Below are 19,489 nucleotides of genomic sequence, written 5' to 3' on the forward strand. Positions count from 1 at the left end.
GGCATTATAATGTGTGGAGGCAGCTATGGGGACATTATACTGTGTGGGGCAGCTATGGGACATTATACTGTGTGGAGGCAGCTATGGGGACATTATACTGTGTGGTGGCAGCTATGGGGGCATTATACTGTGTGGAGGCAGCTATGGGGACATTATACTGCGTGGGGGCAGCTATGGGGCATTATACTGTGTGGTGGCAGCTATGGGGACGTTATACTGTGTGGTGGCAGCTATGGGGACATTATACTATGTGGGGGCAGCTATGGGGACATTATACTATGTGGAGGCAGCTATGGGGACATTGTACTGTGTGGGGCAGCTATGGGGGCATTATACTGTGTGGGGGCAGCTATGGGGACATTATACCGTGTGGGGGCAGCTATTGGGGCATTATACCATGTTGGGGGGCAGCTATGGGAGCATTATACTGTATGGAGGCAGCTATAGGGGCATTATACTGTGTGGCGGCAGTTATGGGGACATTATACTGTGTGGGGCAGCTATGGGGACATTATACTGTGTGGAGGCAGCTATGGGGACATTATACTGTGTGGAGGCAGCTATGGGGACATTATACTGTGTGGCGGCAGTTATGAGGACATTATACTGTGTGGAGGCAGCTATGGGGACATTATATTGTGTGGAGGCAGCTATGGGGGCATTATACTGTGTGGAGGCAGCTATGGGGACATTATACTGTGTGGGGGCAGCTATGGGGACATTATACTGTGTGGGGCAGCTATGGGGACATTATACTGTGTGGGGGCAGCTATGGGGACATTATACTGTGTGGGGGCAGCTATGGGGGCATTATACTGTGTGGAGGCAGCTATGTGGACATTATACTGTGTGGAGGCAGCTATGGGGACATTATACTATGTGGGGGCAGCTATGGGGACATTATACTATGTGGAGGCAGCTATTGGGGCATTATACAGTGTGGGGGGCAGCTATGGGATCATTATACTGTGTGGGGGCAGTCATGGGGACATTATACTGTGTGGGGCAGCTATGGGGAGCATTATACTGTTGGGGGGCAGCTATGGGGGGTCATCATACTGTGGGGGCAGCTATGGGGGCATTTTACTGTTTGGGGGGCATTATACTGTGTGGGGGGCAGCTATGAGGGTCATTATACTGGGGGGGCATCTATGGGGGGATTATACTGTGTGGGGGCAGCTATGGGGACATTATACTGTGTGGGGGCAGCTATGGGGACATTATACTGTGTGGGGCAGCTATGGGGAGCATTATACTGTATGGGGGGCATCATACCGTGTGGGGGGCAGCTATGGGGGGTCATCATACTGTGGGGGCAGCTATGGGGGCATTTTACTGTGTGGGGGGCATTATACTGTGTGGGGGACAGCTATGGGGGTCATTATACTGGGGGGGCATCTATGGGGGCATTATACTGTGTGGGGGCAGCTATGGGGGCATTATACTGTGTGGGGGCATTATACTGTGTGCTGACAGCTATGCGGGCATTATACTGTGTTGGGGGCATTATACTGTGTGGGGGGCATTATACTGTGTGGGGGCAGCTATGTGGGCATTATACTGTGTAGGGGCAGCTATGGGGGCATTATACTGTGTGGGGGCAGCTATGGGGCATTATACTGTGTGGTGGCAGCTATGGGGACATTATACTGTGTAGGGGGCATTATACTGTGTGGGGGCATTATACTGTGTGGAGGCAGCTATGAGGGCATTATACTGTGTGGGGGCAGCTATGGGGACATTATACTGTGTGGGGGCAGCTATGGGGCATTATACTGTGTGGTGGCAGCTATGGGGACATTATACTGTGTAGGGGGCATTATACTGTGTGGAGGCAGCTATGGGGACATTATACTATGTGGAGGCAGCTATGAGGGCATTATACTGTGTGGGGGCAGCTATGGGGACATTATACTGTGTGGGGGCAGCTATGGGGACATTATACTGTGTGGGGGCAGATATGGGGACATTATACTGTGTGGGGGCAGCTATGGGGGCATTATACGGTGTGGGGGCAGCTATGGGGACATTATACTGTGTGGGGGCAGCTATGTGAACATTATACTGTGTGGTGGCAGCTATGGGGGCATTATACTGTGTGGAGGCAGCTATGAGGGCATTATACTGTGCGGTGGCAGCTATGGGGACATTATACTGTGTGGTGGCAGCTATGGGGACATTATACTGTGTGGGGGCAGCTATGGGGACAATATACTGTGTGGGGGCAGCTATGGGGGCATTATACTGTGTGGGGGCAGCTATGGGGACATTATGCTGTGTGGTGGCAGCTATGGGGACATTATACTGTGTGGGGCAGATATGGGGGCATTATACTGTGTGGAGGCAGCTATGGGGACATTATGCTGTGTGGTGGCAGCTATGGGGTCGTTATACTGTGTGGAGGCAGCTATGGGGGCATTATACTGTGTGGAGGCAGCTATGGGGACATTATACTGTGTGGGGGCAGCTATGGGGACGTTATACTGTGTGGAGGCAGCTATGGGGTCATTATACTGTGTGGTGGCAGCTATGGGGGCATTATACTGTGTGGTGGCAGCTATGGGGACATTATGCTGTGTGGGGGCAGCTATGGGTGCATAATACTGTGTGGGGGCAGCTATGGGACATTATACTGTGTGGAGGCAGCTATGGGGCATTATACTGCGTGGGGGCAGCTATGGGGCATTATACTTTGTGGGGGCAGCTATGGGGCATTATACTGTGTGGTGGCAGCTATGGGGACGTTATACTGTGTGGGGGCAGCTATGGGGACATTATACTGTGAGGTGGCAGCTATGGGGACATTATACTGTGTGGGGGCAGCTATGGGGACATTATACTATGTGGGGGCAGCTATGGGGACATTGTACTGTGTGGGGCAGCTATGGGGGCATTATACTGTGTGGGGGCAGCTATAGGGACATTATACCGTGTGGGGGCAGCTATTGGGGCATTATACCGTGTTGGGGGGCAGCTATGGGAGCATTATACTTTGTGGGGGCAGTTATGAGGACATTATACTGTGTGGGGCAGCTATGGGGAACCATTATACTGTGTGGAGGCAGCTATGGGGACATTATACTGTGTGGAGGCAGCTATGGGGGACATTATACTATGTGGGGGCAGCTATGGGGACATTATACTGTGTGGAGGCAGCTATGGGGGCATTATACTGTGTGGAGGCAGCTATGGGGACATTATACTGTGTAGGAGCAGCTATGGGGGACATTATACTGTGTGGGGGCAGCTATGGGGACATTACACTGTGTGGAGGCAGCTATGGGGGCACTAAACTGTGCGGTGGTAGCTATGGGGAGCACTATACTGTGTGGGGGCAGCTATGTGGACCTTATACTGTGTGGAGGCAGCTATGGGGGCATTATACTGTGTGGAGGCAGCTATGGGGACATTATACTGTGTGGAGGCAGCTATGGGGGCATTATACTGTGTGGAGGCAGCTATGGGGACATTATACTGTGTGGAGGCAGCTATGGGGGCATTATACTGTGTGGAGGCAGCTATGGGGACATTATACTGTGTGGAGGCAGCTATGGGGACATTATACTGTGCGGTGACAGCTATGGGGGCATTATACTGTGCGGTGGGCAGTTATGGGGACATTATACTGTGTGGAGGCATCTATGGGGACATTATACTGTGTGGAGGCAGCTATGGGGACATTATACTGTGTGGAGGCAGCTGTGGGGGCATTATACTGTGTGGAGGCCGCTATGGGGACATTATACTGTGTGGAGGCAGCTATGGGGGCATTATACTGTGTGGAGGCCGCTATGGGGGCATTATACTGTGTGGAGGCCGCTATGGGGGCATTATACTGTGTGGGGGCAGCTATGGGGACATTATACTGTAGGTGGCAGCTATGGGGGCATTATACTGTGCGGTGGGCAGTTATGGGGACATTATACTGTGTGGAGGCAGCTATGGGGGCATTATACTGTGTGGAGGCAGCTATGGGGACATTATACTGTGTGGAGGCTGCTATGGGGTCATTATACTGTGTGGAGGCTGCTATGGGGACATTATACTGTGCGGTGACAGCTATGGGGGCATTATACTGTGTGAGGGGCAGCTATGGAGTGTCATTATACTGTGGGGGCAGCTATGGGGGCATTATACTATGTGGGGGGCATTATACTATGTGGGGGCAGCCAGGGCCGCCATCAGGAATTTCAGGGCCCCATACAGCTAAATTTTCTGGGCCCCCCTACCGTGGCACCGCCTGTTAACGGTACTTCGTCCAGCACTATATCAAGATACACAGGGCCGCCATCAGGGGCGTATTAGGGGTACTGATGTGAGGGGCCCGGCCAAACCTAATTGAAAGGGGGGCCCGGCAACTGCCGCGACTTGCCTTTGGTAGAAAAAAAACAGGCCCCTGCAATGGGGCCCGTTTTTTTCACCAAAAGAATGTCGTGAGCTGCGGGCCCTCCCCCTCTCGTCATGGGGGCTGTCAAACACCGGCCGCCCACGTGACCGATCGCGCACATCCGCAAACTCCCGCACGTGCGCACTCGCGAGCGTCTGGAACCGCGCACCGACTTTTGAGGCAGATTTTGACCTGCCCACACTATCTTGCCGCGTTTTTTGCCTGCGGCGATTGAGGACAGCAGACAAAAAACGCAGCGAAAAATGGATTTTCTGCCTCCCATTGATTTTGATGGCAGGTCAGAGGCGGAACCGCGGCAAGAAAGGACGTGCTGCTTTTTCTTTTTTGCACGACTGGTTCCGGTGGATTTCAGATTAAATCAATGGGAGGCGGTTTTGGAAGTTTTTTGGTGCTGATTCTGACGCCGTGTCCGAGTCAATATCAAGGCCCAAAAACTCTGAACTGGGCCTTATTGTTAGGGCTTATTCAGACGAACGTGTAATACATCCGTGCAACGCGCCTCGCACGGACCTGTGTTACTCTATGGGGCCGCGCAGACTGTCAGTGATTTTCACGCGCCTCGCACGGACCTATGTTACTCTATGGGGCCGCGCAGACTGTCAGTGATTCTCACGCGCCTCGCACGGACCTCTGTTACTCTCTGGGGCCGTGCAGACTGTCAGTGATTTTCACGCAGCGTGTGTCCGTGTGTCCGCTGCGTAAAACTCACGACATGTCCGATATTTGTGCATTGTTCGCGCATCACGCACCCATTGAAGTCAATGGGTGCGTGAAAATCACGGCCAGCACTTCCGCAGCCGTATAAACTATGAATGAAAACAGAAAAGCACCGCGTGCTACAAACATACAAACAGAGTGTCATAATGATGGCGGCTGCGCGAAAATCACGCATCATACGCTGCTGACACACGGAGCGGTTATGGACCTTTTGCATGCGCAGAACGCCACGTTTTTGCGCGTGCAAAAAGCACACGCTGGTGTAAATCCGGCCTTAGGGTAGGAACACGCTAGGCATGAACGCTGCGGATTTTATGCAACACATTTTATTGTAGAGAATCCGCAGCGTATCACAGTCGCAGCCGAGGGGGTCAGATATGAACAAATCTCATCCGCACGCTGCAAAAATAATGGACCTGCCGTGTGACTTTTGGCTTTTTAAGCCGCAGCGTGTCAATGTATTCTGTGGGATCGCTGCTCCTCTGTTGCGGAAATGCTGCGGTTCTGCCGCAAAAATCACACATGAGAAGAAAAAAAAGGGACTTTTTTACATTTATAAAAAAGTTTAGACCCCGGCCGTAGTCCTGGTGACGCGATCCTCTATTCTTAACGCAGCCCCGCCTCCTGTCATGACGTTTCATCCCATGTGACTGCTGCAGGTCACATGGTCTACAGCGTCATCCCAGGAGGCGGGGCTACGTTCAGAAGAGAGAGACGCGTCACCAGGACTACGGCCGGGGCAAGTCTAAACTTTTTTTTCCCTGCAGGATTCCCGCAGCGGACACGCCTCCCGAAACCTGCGCCACTATTTGGTGCGGTTTTGCTGGCGGAATTCCCTGCGGCTCCCGGGATAAGCTGTGTAGTTTTACTCAGCATATCCCCCTAGTGTGTCCCTTATGATGTCGCTCCTGGAGCTGCTGCCGGTCTCTAAATAGGCAGTTGGTCCAGTAGAATTTGGAATTATATTTTTTTGTGAAGCAGCTTAAAAAAATACAAAACTTTTGTGTTAGGGCCTGTTCACATCACCGTTCACTTCTGTCTGAGGTTTCTGTCTGAGGTTTCTGTCGGGTGAACCCCGCAACGGAAAGTGAAAGTGACAGCACAGCTTCCGTTTCCGTCACCATTAGCGCAGTCGACTGCGATATTGATTCCGTCCGAAAACCAGCCGGAATGGTGACGAACGGAAACCATTAGCGATGTTTCCGTCACCATTGAGATCAATAGTGACTGAAACGGAAGCTGTGCTGTCACTTTCACTTTCCGTTGTGGGGTTCACCCGACAGAAACCTCAGACAGAAACCTCAGACAGAAGCGAGCGGTGATGTGAACAGGCCCTAACACAAAAGTTTTGTATTTTTTAAGCTGGTTCACAAAAAAAAATAATTCCAAATTCTACTGGACCAACTGGCTATTTAGAGAGCGGCAGCAGCTCCAGGAGCGACATCATAAGGGACACACTAGGCGGATATGCTGAGTAAAACTACACAACTTATCCGCCCCGGTAGCCGCAGGGAATTCCGCCAGCAAAACCGCACCAAATAGTGGCGCAGGTTTCGGGAGGCGTGTCCGCTGCGGGAATCCTGCAGGGAAAAAAAAGTTTAGACTTACCCCGGCCGTAGTCCTGGTGACGCATCTCTCTCTTCTGAACGTAGCCCCGCCTCCTGGGATGACGCTGTAAACCATGTGACCTGCAGCAGTCACATGGGATGAAACGTCATGACAGGAGGCCGGGCTGCGCTAAGAATAGAGGATCGCGTCACCAGGACTACGGCCGGGGGAGTCTAAACTTTTTTATCAATTTAAAAAAGTCCCTTTTTTTTCTTCTCATGTGTGATTTTTGCGGCAGAACCGCAGCATTTCCGCAATAGAGCAGCGGCGATCCCACAGAATACATTGACACGCTGCGGCTTAAAAAGCCAAAAGCCACACGGCAGGTCCATTATTTTTGCAGCGTGTGGATGAGATTTGTTCATATCTGACCCCCTCGGCTGCGACTGTTCATGCCTAGTGTGTTCCTACCCTAAGGCCGGATTCACACGAGCGTGTGCTTTTTGTGCATGCAAAAGCTCCATAACCGCTCCGTGTGTCAGCAGCGTATGATGCGTGATTTTCGCGCAGCCGCCATCATTATGACACTCTGTTTGTATGTTTGTAGCACGCGGTGCTTTTCTGTTTTCATTCATAGTTTATACGGCTGCGGAAGTGCTGGGCGTGATTTTCACGCACCCATTGACTTCAATGGGTGCGTGATGCGCGAACAATGCACAAATATCGGACATGTCGTGAGTTTTACGCAGCGGACACACGGACACACGCTGCGTGAAAATCACTGACAGTCTGCACGGCCCCAGAGAGTAACAGAGGCCCGTGCGAGGCGCGTGAAAATCACTGACAGTCTGCACGGCCCCGTAGAGTAACAGAGGTCCGTGCGAGGCGCGTTGCACGGATGTATTACACGTTCGTCTGAATAAGCCCTAACAATAAGGCCCAGTTCAGAGTTTTTGGGCCTTGATATTGACTCGGACACGGCGTCAGAATCAGCACCAAACAACTTCCAAAACCGCCTCCCATTGATTTAATCTGAAATCCACCGGAGCCAGTCGTGGAAAAAAGAAAAAGCAGCACGTCCTTTCTTGCCGCGGTTCCGCCTCTGACCTGCCATCAAAATCAATGGGAGGCAGAAAATGCATTTTTCGCTGCGTTTTTTGTCTGCTGTCCTCAATCGCCGCAGGCAAAAAATGCAGCAAAAAAACGCGGCAAGATAGTGTGGGCAGGTCAAAATCTGCCTCAAAATTCGGTGCGTGGTTCCAGGCGGTCGCCGGTGCGCATGCGCGGGAGTTTGCGGGTGCGCGCGATCGGTCGCACGGGCGGCGGTGTTTGACGGCCCCCATGACGACCCCCATCAGGGGGGTATTAGGGGTACTGATGTGAGAGGCCCGGCCAAACCTAATTGAAAGGGGGGCCCGCAGCTCACGACATTCTTTTGGTGAAAAAAACGGGCCCCATTGCAGGGGCCTGTTTTTTTTCTACCAAAGGCAAGTTGCGGCAGTTTGCCGGGCCCCCTTTCAATTAGGTCTGGCCGGGCCTCTCACATCAGTACCCCTAATACCCCCCCTGATGGCGGCCCTGGGTACCATGATATAGTGCTGGAAGGAGTACCGTTAACAGGCGGTGCCACGGTAGGGGGGCCCCGTTTGTATTACATGTGATATTGGCCTCTGTCCCCTGCAGCGTGGTTTGCTGTGTCCCGGCATTCCTGGGTTGCTCTCCATGTTCCTCTTGGTGCCATCTGCTTGTTTCCTCCTGGTCTCCTGACACGCATCAGCTGGGGCGTATAATTGGACTGCGCGCTGATTTTCCTCCTGTCTGTGGGTTAGAGAATGATCAGTTTTAAGTTTCCAGAATGTCCATCACTCGGTCGGTGTCGGCATTTGATCTGGGACATAAATCTCACCTAGAAGAACGCGTGTTATCCACGGCGGCCTGGGCTGTCCCGCAGAGACGACACTCGAGGCTCAGTGTGGCCTGTACAGCGTTACACGCCTCATATTTCTGGGAATTGCTAATCAGCCTCACACTGACCACAAGCGCATACTATAAAATCCTCCTGTCACCTCACAGCGCGCCCTAAATCAGGCCGGACATCAATCCCTGGTGGGGACGACTGCAGGTAACAGGCAGAGAGATCCCATTATAACGCCACGCCAGGAACCTTGTCATCTGCTCTGAACCGTTCCTGGGCGCATCGGATTCCTGTCACCGCTGTCTATATGGCTGCACAATAACGCATTCGTGGGAGTGATGTTCTACGTATAGCCGGGGAGTGACGTTCTACGTACAGCCGGGGAGTGACGTTCTACGTACAGCCGGGGAGTGACGTTCTACGTATAGCCGGGGAGTGACGTTCTACGTACAGCCGGGGAGTGACGTTCTACGTACAGCCGGGGAGTGACGTTCTACGTATAGCCGGGGAGTGACGTTCTACGTATAGCCGGGGAGTGACGTTCTACGTACAGCCGGGGAGTGACGTTCTACGTATAGCCGGGGAGTGACGTTCTACGTATAGCCGGGGAGTGACGTTCTACGTACAGCCGGGGAGTGACGTTCTACGTACAGCCGGGGAGTGACGTTCTACGTATAGCCGGGGAGTGACGTTCTACGTACAGCCGGGGAGTGATGTTCTACGTACAGCCGGGGAGTGACGTTCTACGTACAGCCGGGGAGTGACGTTCTACGTACAGCCGGGGAGTGACGTTCTACGTATAGCCGGGGAGTGACGTTCTACGTACAGCCGGGGAGTGACGTTCTACGTACAGCCGGGGAGTGATGTTCTACGTACAGCCGGGGAGTGACGTTCTACGTACAGCCGGGGAGTGACGTTCTACGTACAGCCGGGGAGTGACGTTCTACGTACAGCCGGGGAGTGACATTCTACGTACAGCCGGGGAGTGACGTTCTACGTACAGCCGGGGAGTGACGTTCTACGTACAGCCGGGGAGTGACGTTCTACGTACAGCCGGGGAGTGACGTTCTACGTATAGCCGGGGAGTGACGTTCTACGTACAGCCGGGGAGTGACGTTCTACGTACAGCCGGGGAGTGACGTTCTACGTACAGCCGGGGAGTGACGTTCTACGTACAGCCGGGGAGTGACGTTCTACGTACAGCCGGGGAGTGACGTTCTACGTACAGCCGGGGAGTGACGTTCTACGTACAGCCGGGGAGTGACGTTCTACGTACAGCCGGGGAGTGACGTTCTACGTACAGCCGGGGAGTGACGTTCTACGTACAGATGGGGAGTTATGACTCCATACTTACCAACCAATCACAAATCTCAAGCCTTGTTCCAAGAATGCCCCCAAATTGCCCCAAAACGTGGATTTTAGTGAAGTAGTAAAACTGTGCGCCGGCCCTTCCATGGAGTCGTTTTCTTCCGGGCTGTGACCTGCACTAAAATGACTGGAAATCTTAAAAGGCAGGAATTGACAATAACATGTAGCAGCATCCAATGATAGAGGAGCAGGAAAATAGAGAGCGGCTGCGTACACAGGTGAGTGACCGAGCGCCCGCAAGAATTGGCTCCATAAGATCCAAAATGTCAGACTCTGCATCTCTCTATTCTGAGTTACAATAGGATGGGAAGCACAAAATACTTAACCGCATAGAAGATCTAGACATGTATGAGTTCAGGACCCCCCCATAGTGATGATGACGGGTGATTATAAAGAGACCCCCCCATAGTGATGATGACGGGTGATTATAAAGAGACCCCCCCATAGTGATGATGACGGGTGATTATAAAGGGACCCCCCCATAGTGATGATGACGGGTGATTATAAAGGGACCCGCCCATAGTGATGATGACGGGTGATTATAAAGGGACCCCCCATAGTGATGATGACGGGTGATTATAAAGAAACCCCCCTATAGTGATGATGACGGGTGATTATAAAGGGACCCCCCCATAGTGATGATGACGGGTTATTATAAAGAGACCCCCCCATAGTGATGATGACGGGTGATTATAAAGAGACCCCCCATAGTGATGATGACGGATGATTATAAAGAGACCCCCCATAGTGATGATGGCGGGTGATTATAAAGGGACCCCCCCATAGTGATGATGACGGGTGATTATAAAGAGACCCCCCCATAGTGATGATGATGGGTGATTATAAAGGGACCCCCCATAGTGATGATGACGGGTGATTATAAAGAGACCCCCCCATAGTGATGATGACGGGTGATTATAAAGGGACCCCCCATAGTGATGATGACGGGTGATTATAAAGGGACCCCCCCATAGTGATGATGACGGGTGATTATAAAGGGACCCCCCATAGTGATGATGACGGGTGATTATAAAGAGACCCCCCATAGTGATGATGACGGATGATTATAAAGAGACCCCCCATAGTGATGATGACGGATGATTATAAAGAGACCCCCCATAGTGATGATGACGGGTGATTATAAAGAGACCCCCCCATAGTGATGATGACGGGTGATTATAAAGAGACCCCCCCATAGTGATGATGACGGGTGATTATAAAGGGACCCCCCATAGTGATGATGACGGGTGATTATAAAGAGACCCCCCCATAGTGATGATGACGGGTGATTATAAAGGGACCCCCCATAGTGATGATGACGTCGTTATTTGCTGTGTATGTGACGGTCTCTCCCCGTGATTTACGTGTTCTGCGCGCGGTCGGCTCGTGTTGATCTGCAGGATCTCGTCCTCGCTCTTTTACGGAGTGAAGATTTTCGCTATTAGTTTTCTTAGTGTTGGCGACTTCCACTCATCGTCCCTGCGGCGTTACCCGGAGATCAGAGCAGCTTAACCCTATAGTGCCCTGCGGGTGCGTGCGATGCGAGTGAATGCGGGTGCGGTGCGGCTCAGGACGTGGTTATAATGTCCCGGAGGCTTCACAGCGATAATGTCCGGAGATGAGCGAATCGTAGTCCACAAGATACAGCCAGAGAATCGTCCGATGTGTCCAGAGAGACCGGAGCGGCGGATGTAACTTCAAACTGTTACGGTGACGGCAGGCGAGTGTTGCGGGCGGGGGAAGCGCAGGGTATAATCGCCTCCTCCCGATGTTCCGCCGCGTATCGCTGTGTGCGCACATTGGCAGACGAAGCCGCTGGGAAGAGATTTGCACATTGACATATATATCAGATGTGGGGGAAGTTTTCACAATGGCGCGGAGCTTGTTAGCGACGAGATACGGTCGGATGATGAAAGGGAGAGAGAAATGTTTCATTTCCTGTGTCACGGAGCGCGAACAATATCAGACGAGAAAACCTGCCGCGAGATTGCAGATACGGCGCGCTCCTCTCAGCGATAACTCTCTCCATCTCCTGACAACAGAAAAACAAAATCTCCCCCCAGGACGGAGCGGCCGCGTCTCGCTGCTCAGTGACGTTCTGCGGAGCGCTAATCACAGCATCAGTTATTACGGCAGGATCGGGCGCACAATTCTTCGCACTTTTGTGTCACGCGTTTCTCTGGGGCCAGATTTGCATTTTAATAGAAGCCGTTCATAGACTCTCCGGGCGCCACAAGTGGCATCATTACCGGAGGCGAGCGGGATTAATGCTGATGTGAGGGCAGATAATATAATAACAGGCTCTTCATCTCCACGCGGATTAGTCGCGGCGGCGGCGCACACACCTGCCTGCTGCACGCTGATAATCTGTAAGCCGGAGATGTTGGACTTGACTGGAGAAGATGAAATTTACAGGTTTTGCTGTCACCCCCGCGAGTCAATTACTCCGTCCGCTCCAGATTTCACTTTCTTTTATAAATAGAATAAATCAGATATTGAGCGTCTCGGAGGCCGCGCTCCACGGAACCGGCGACACTACACAGCCAGAAATAAGCCCCGATTCTCCAAATCTGCGAGACTATGGCAGCGCGGCCACATCTGTGCGCATTGTCCCCGCCACGCCCGAGAGACCGCTGCCCAGCATCAGCTCCACTCCAATACAGACTGTCACTCCCTCAGGACGAGACCGCACACAAAAGAGACATCTCCAGCCAAGAGCGAGCACAACAGAGAAATGTACATCTACAGCCGAGACCTCACACAACAGAGAGACATGTACATCTACAGCCGAGACCACACACACAACAGAGAGACATGTACATCTACAGCCGAGACCTCACAGACCACAGAGAGACATGTACATCTACAGCCGAGACCACACACAACAGAGAGACATGTACATCTACAGCCGAGACCTCACACAACAGAGAGACATGTACATCTACAGCCGAGACCTCACACACAACAGAGAGACATGTACATCTACAGCCGAGACCACACACACAACAGAGAGACCTGTACATCTACAGCCGAGACCACACACACAACAGAGAGACATGTACATCTACAGCCGAGACCTCACACAACAGAGAGACATGTACATCTACAGCCGAGACCTCACACAACAGAGAGACATGTACATCTACAGCCGAGACCTCACACAACAGAGAGACATGTACATCTACAGCCGAGATCTCACACACAACAGAGAGACATGTACATCTACAGCCGAGACCTCACACACAACAGAGAGACATGTACATCTACAGCCGAGACCACACACACAACAGAGAGACATGTACATCTACAGCCGAGACCACACACACAACAGAGAGACATGTACATCTACAGCCGAGACCTCACACAACAGAGAGACATGTACATCTACAGCCGAGATCTCACACACAACAGAGAGACATGTACATCTACAGCCGAGACCTCACACACAACAGAGAGACATGTACATCTACAGCCGAGACCACACACACAACAGAGAGACATGTACATCTACAGCCGAGACCACACACACAACAGAGAGACATGTACATCTACAGCCGAGACCACACACAACAGAGAGACATGTACATCTACAGCCGAGACCACACACAACAGAGAGACATGTACATCTACAGCCGAGACCACACACACAACAGAGAGACCTGTACATCTACAGCCGAGACCACACACACAACAGAGAGACATGTACATCTACAGCCGAGACCTCACACACAACAGAGAGACATGTACATCTACAGCCGAGACCACACACACAACAGAAAGACATGTACATCTACAGCCGAGACCTCACACACAACAGAGAGACATGTACATCTACAGCCGAGACCACACACATAACAGAGAGACATGTACATCTACAGCCGAGACCACACACAACAGAGAGACATGTACATCTACAGCCAAGACCTCACACACAACAGAGAGACTTGTACATCTACAGCCGAGACCACACACAACAGAGAGACATGTACATCTACAGCCGAGACCACACACAACAGAGAGACATGTACATCTACAGCCGAGACCTCACAGACCACAGAGAGACATGTAAATCTACAGCCGAGACCACACACACAGCAGAGAGACATGTACATCTACAGCCGAGACCTCACACACACCAGAGAGACATGTACATCTACAGCCGAGACCACACACACAACAGAGAGACATGTACATCTACAGCCGAGACCTCACACAACAGAGAGACATGTACATCTACAGCCGAGACCACACACACAGCAGAGAGACATGTACATCTACAGCCGAGACCTCACACACACCAGAGAGACATGTACATCTACAGCCGAGACCACACACACAACAGAGAGACATGTACATCTACAGCCGAGACCACACACAACAGAGAGACATGTACATCTACAGCCGAGACCACACACACAGCAGAGAGACATGTACATCTACAGCCGAGACCTCACACACACCAGAGAGACATGTACATCTACAGCCGAGACCACACACACAACAGAGAGACATGTACATCTACAGCCGAGACCACACACACAGCAGAGAGACATGTACATCTACAGCCGAGACCTCACACACACCAGAGAGACATGTACATCTACAGCCGAGACCACACACACAACAGAGAGACATGTACATCTACAGCCGAGACCACACACAACAGAGAGACATGTACATCTACAGCCGAGACCTCACAGACCACAGAGAGACATGTACATCTACAGCCGAGACCACACACAACAGAGAGACATGTACATCTACAGCCGAGACCACACACAACAGAGAGACATGTACATCTACAGCCGAGACCTCACAGACCACAGAGAGACATGTAAATCTACAGCCGAGACCACACACACAGCAGAGAGACATGTACATCTACAGCCGAGACCTCACACACACCAGAGAGACATGTACATCTACAGCCGAGACCACACACACAACAGAGAGACATGTACATCTACAGCCGAGACCTCACACAACAGAGGGACATGTACATCTACAGCCGAGACCACACACACAGCAGAGAGACATGTACATCTACAGCCGAGACCTCACACAACAGAGAGACATGTACATCTACAGCCGAGACCACACACACAACAGAGAGACATGTACATCTACAGCCGAGACCACACACAACAGAGAGACATGTACATCTACAGCCGAGACCACACACACAGCAGAGAGACATGTACATCTACAGCCGAGACCTCACACACACCAGAGAGACATGTACATCTACAGCCGAGACCACACACACAACAGAGAGACATGTACATCTACAGCCGAGACCACACACACAGCAGAGAGACATGTACATCTACAGCCGAGACCACACACACAACAGAGAGACATGTACATCTACAGCCGAGACCTCACACACACCAGAGAGACATGTACATCTACAGCCGAGACCACACACACAGCAGAGAGACATGTACATCTACAGCCGAGACCACACACACAACAGAGAGACATGTACATCTACAGCCGAGACCTCACACACACCAGAGAGACATGTACATCTACAGCCGAGACCACACACACAACAGAGAGACATGTACATCTACAGCCGAGACCACACACAACAGAGAGACATGTACATCTACAGCCGAGACCACACACACAACAGAGAGACATGTACATCTACAGCCGAGACCACACACAACAGAGAGACATGTACATCTACAGCCGAGACCACACACAACAGAGAGACATGTACATCTACAGCCGAGACCACACACACAACAGAGAGACATGTACATCTACAGCCGAGACCACACACAACAGAGAGACATGTACATCTACAGCCGAGACCTCACACACAACAGAGAGACATGTACATCTACAGCCGAGACCTCACACACAACAGAGAGACATGTACATCTACAGCCGAGACCACACACACAACAGAGAGACATGTACATCTACAGCCGAGACCTCACACACAACAGAGAGACATGTACATCTACAGCCGAGACCACACACACAACAGAGAGACATGTACATCTACAGCCGAGACCACACACACAACAGAGAGACATGTACATCTACAGCCGAGACCTCACACACAACAGAGACATGTACATCTACAGCCGAGACCTCACACAACAGAGAGACATGTACATCTACAGCCGAGACCACACACAACAGAGAGACATGTACATCTACAGCCGAGACCACACACAACAGAGAGACATGTACATCTACAGCCGAGACCACACACAACAGAGAGACATGTACATCTACAGCAGAGACCACACACACAACAAAGAGACCTGTACATCTACAGCCGAGACCTCACACACAACAGAGAGACATGTACATCTACAGCCGAGACCACACACACAACAGAGAGACATGTACATCTACAGCCGAGACCTCACACACAGCAGAGAGACATGTACATCTACAGCCGAGACCACACACACAACAGAGAGACATGTACATCTACAGCCGAGACCACACACAACAGAGACATGTACATCTACAGCCGAGACCTCACACACAACAGAGAGACATGTACATCTACAGCCGAGACCACACACACAACAGAGAGACATGTACATCTACAGCCGAGACCTCACACACAACAGAGAGACAGTCAGTTTGTTATAATGTATTTTGCTGCTGGATCTTTGTTATGGGGGTAAGTAAGAAGTCCTAGACAGATGCGAGACCCTAGTCAAGTATTTAAGGTTGTATAGACATATTAATTATTGCAGCTCTTCCAACAATCGGGAGCCGGAGGCGCCGCCAGATTGGAAGTTTGTCCCTGATTTTTTCCAGGAGTGGCCTTAAATTCAGTTCTATACATTGCAGCGCATCCTCATATATTACTATTCCCAAATACTCAGACTCCGTGTAATGACAAGGTAGGGAAACAGACAAGTGAGTCCTAATCTACCCGCCACTCAGTCCCTGCCTACTAGCAACGACCCGCCCTAGGCGACGGGGTACAACTGGGCGACGGTCCCTACACTCAGTAAGTGCATGACAGACAACCAGACAAGGAAACACAGAACAAAGGGAAGCGGGGCAGTTGCCCACGGCAACACCGTGAGCAACAGAGTAGTAAACGAGCCGAGTCAAACCAGGAGTGTACGAGGTACCAAACGCAGAGCAGGAGAGTAGTCAGTAAGCCAGGATCAATACGTGGCAGGGACAAGTAGTACAAGAAGCTGCAGCAGGGCCAGGAAACCAACAGAGAAGAGTCACAAGCAAGGAGGAACAGGAAAGGCAGGTATAAATAGACAGAGGGCGGGAGCTAGCTCCGTCTGGCCAGGCTCCGATAGGCTCTCCCACTCCTAAGCCTGCCATCCTGAGTGGTGGAAGATGGAGTCAGTCTCACAGACATAGGAGCAGGTGCAGACTGATTTTCTATGGGCCTGGATACAGAAGATGTGCCTGGCAGATCCTTAACACTCCGCTATGAAGACCACCCCAAACGTCTCCTCTCCTGGCCCCCTCTCTCCATCCAGGTGGACAATAGACGACTTTTGCCAATTCACCTTAAAGAGGCTCTGTCACCAGATTTTCAAACCCCTATCTCCTATTGCCTGTGATCGGCGCTGCAATGTAGATAAGAGTAACGTTTTGTTTTTTTTCAAAAACGAGCATTTTTGGCCAAGTTATGACCATTTTTATATTTATGTAAATAAGCCTTTCTTATGTACAACTGGGCGTGTTTAAAGTTATGTCCAAGTGGGCGTGTCTTGTGTTCGTTACATCTGGGTGTTTTTACTTGTTTTACTAGCTGGGCGTTGTGAATAGAAGTGTATGATGCTGACGAATCAGTGACCAACCAGCATCATCCACTTCTCTTCGTTACCACCCAGCTTCTGGCAGCGCAGAGACACACAGCGTGTCCTCGCGAGATCACGCTGTGACGTCACTCACTTCCTCCCACAGGAACTTCATCGCGTCGGATGAGCGAGGACACGCTGTGCGTCTGAACTGCCAGAAGCTGGGTGGTAATGAAGAGAAGTGGATGATGCTGGTTGGTCACTGATTCGTCAGCATCATACACTTCTATTCACAACGCCCAGCTAGTAAAACAAGTAAAAACACCCAGATGTAACGAACACAAGACACGCCCACTTGGACATAACTTTAAACACGCCCAGTTGTACTTAAGAAAGGCTCATTTGCATAAATATAAAATAGCTCATAACTTGGCCAAAAATGCTCGTTTTTAAAAAAAAAAAACTTTACTGTTCTCTACATTGCAGCGCCGATCACAGGCAATAGGAGATAGGGGCTGCAAAATCTGGTGACAGAGCCTCTTTAACCCCAGATATCCACAAAATTGTTCTACTTTGGTAATCACCCCGGGCATGAGCTCTGAGCCTTGGCCAGAAAACCAGCATCTCATCTGCGTATAGAAATAACTTTCTATACGTAGCCGGGGGCTCCAATATCAGAGCAAATCGTAGGGGGCACAATGGGCAAAAAGGTTCCATAGCAAGACCATTCATTCTCAATGGAGCCCTGCACCAGTATATACAGTTTAACCCCTCTGAGCGGGCCCGGACCTGACCCCACCTTATCCAAGACAGCAAATTCCACTTTATGTGGTGAAAACCTTTGAACGCGTTGAGGGATAAGATTGTCCTGTCCAGAATATTCCAGAACACCCTGCAATGTTATCAGATGATTGTTGTGTTTTTTTGTTGTTCTTTTTAAATCGGCACAAAAAAGGTTCCCTTCCCCTGGCGTAGACGCTACATGAGAATGGTGTGGGCTGTGTGTGGACAGTAACATGCTGCACAGTTCAGGGGTGACTTTGGCTGAGACATGGTGTTATCTCAGCGGTATGACTGGGGCAGCCTGGTCGGCGTCCCTCCTGTACATGTCATGGTTACACTAGGACCAGGCACAGCATTGTGTATAATTCGGGCCTGGAGCAGTAATTATTGTTTGGACCTCGTTGTCACACAGCGCGGAGGGACTGACGTCACTGGTCTCTGGAGTGCGGAGTGTTGGAGGGCTGTGCCCACTACGTGCTGTCAGGCCTGCGTGCCAGCCTCATAAATACTGAGACAATGTGAGCTCCTGTGCGAGGGGGGAGGCAGTTAATTACTTCTCGTTACTTGGCTCCTCGTTAGCCGTGTCTTTTAATGTCTGTGTTCTGGCTTCTCATTTACGCAGTTGAAGCCTCTGTTGATCCTATGTGCCAGGTACTGAGCGCTCTGCACAATGACATGGTGGATGGGTGACCTTCGAGTACCGCTCCATCCTCAACGCGCCCATGCCGCCCACAATGCTGGAAGCTGCATACAATCATTGGTACCTCACAGTTTGCGAGACTGGAAAACAATAAGGAGCAGTTTATAATTTATGAGCCGACAGGAGGAAGAACAAAACTTGTCTCACAGTCGGAGAAGGGATGCGAGCAGTGCGACCAAGGAGCTGCACCAGGGATTGTAGCCTATTCTATACATATGTGCTTACTAATATATATATATATATATATATATATATATATATACACACATTCTGAGCTTTATACTGCCTAAAAGAGAAAG

The sequence above is a fragment of the Rhinoderma darwinii genome, chromosome 6, assembly GCF_050947455.1.
Source record: "Rhinoderma darwinii isolate aRhiDar2 chromosome 6, aRhiDar2.hap1, whole genome shotgun sequence".
In the NCBI taxonomy this organism is placed as follows: Eukaryota; Metazoa; Chordata; class Amphibia; order Anura; family Rhinodermatidae; genus Rhinoderma; species Rhinoderma darwinii.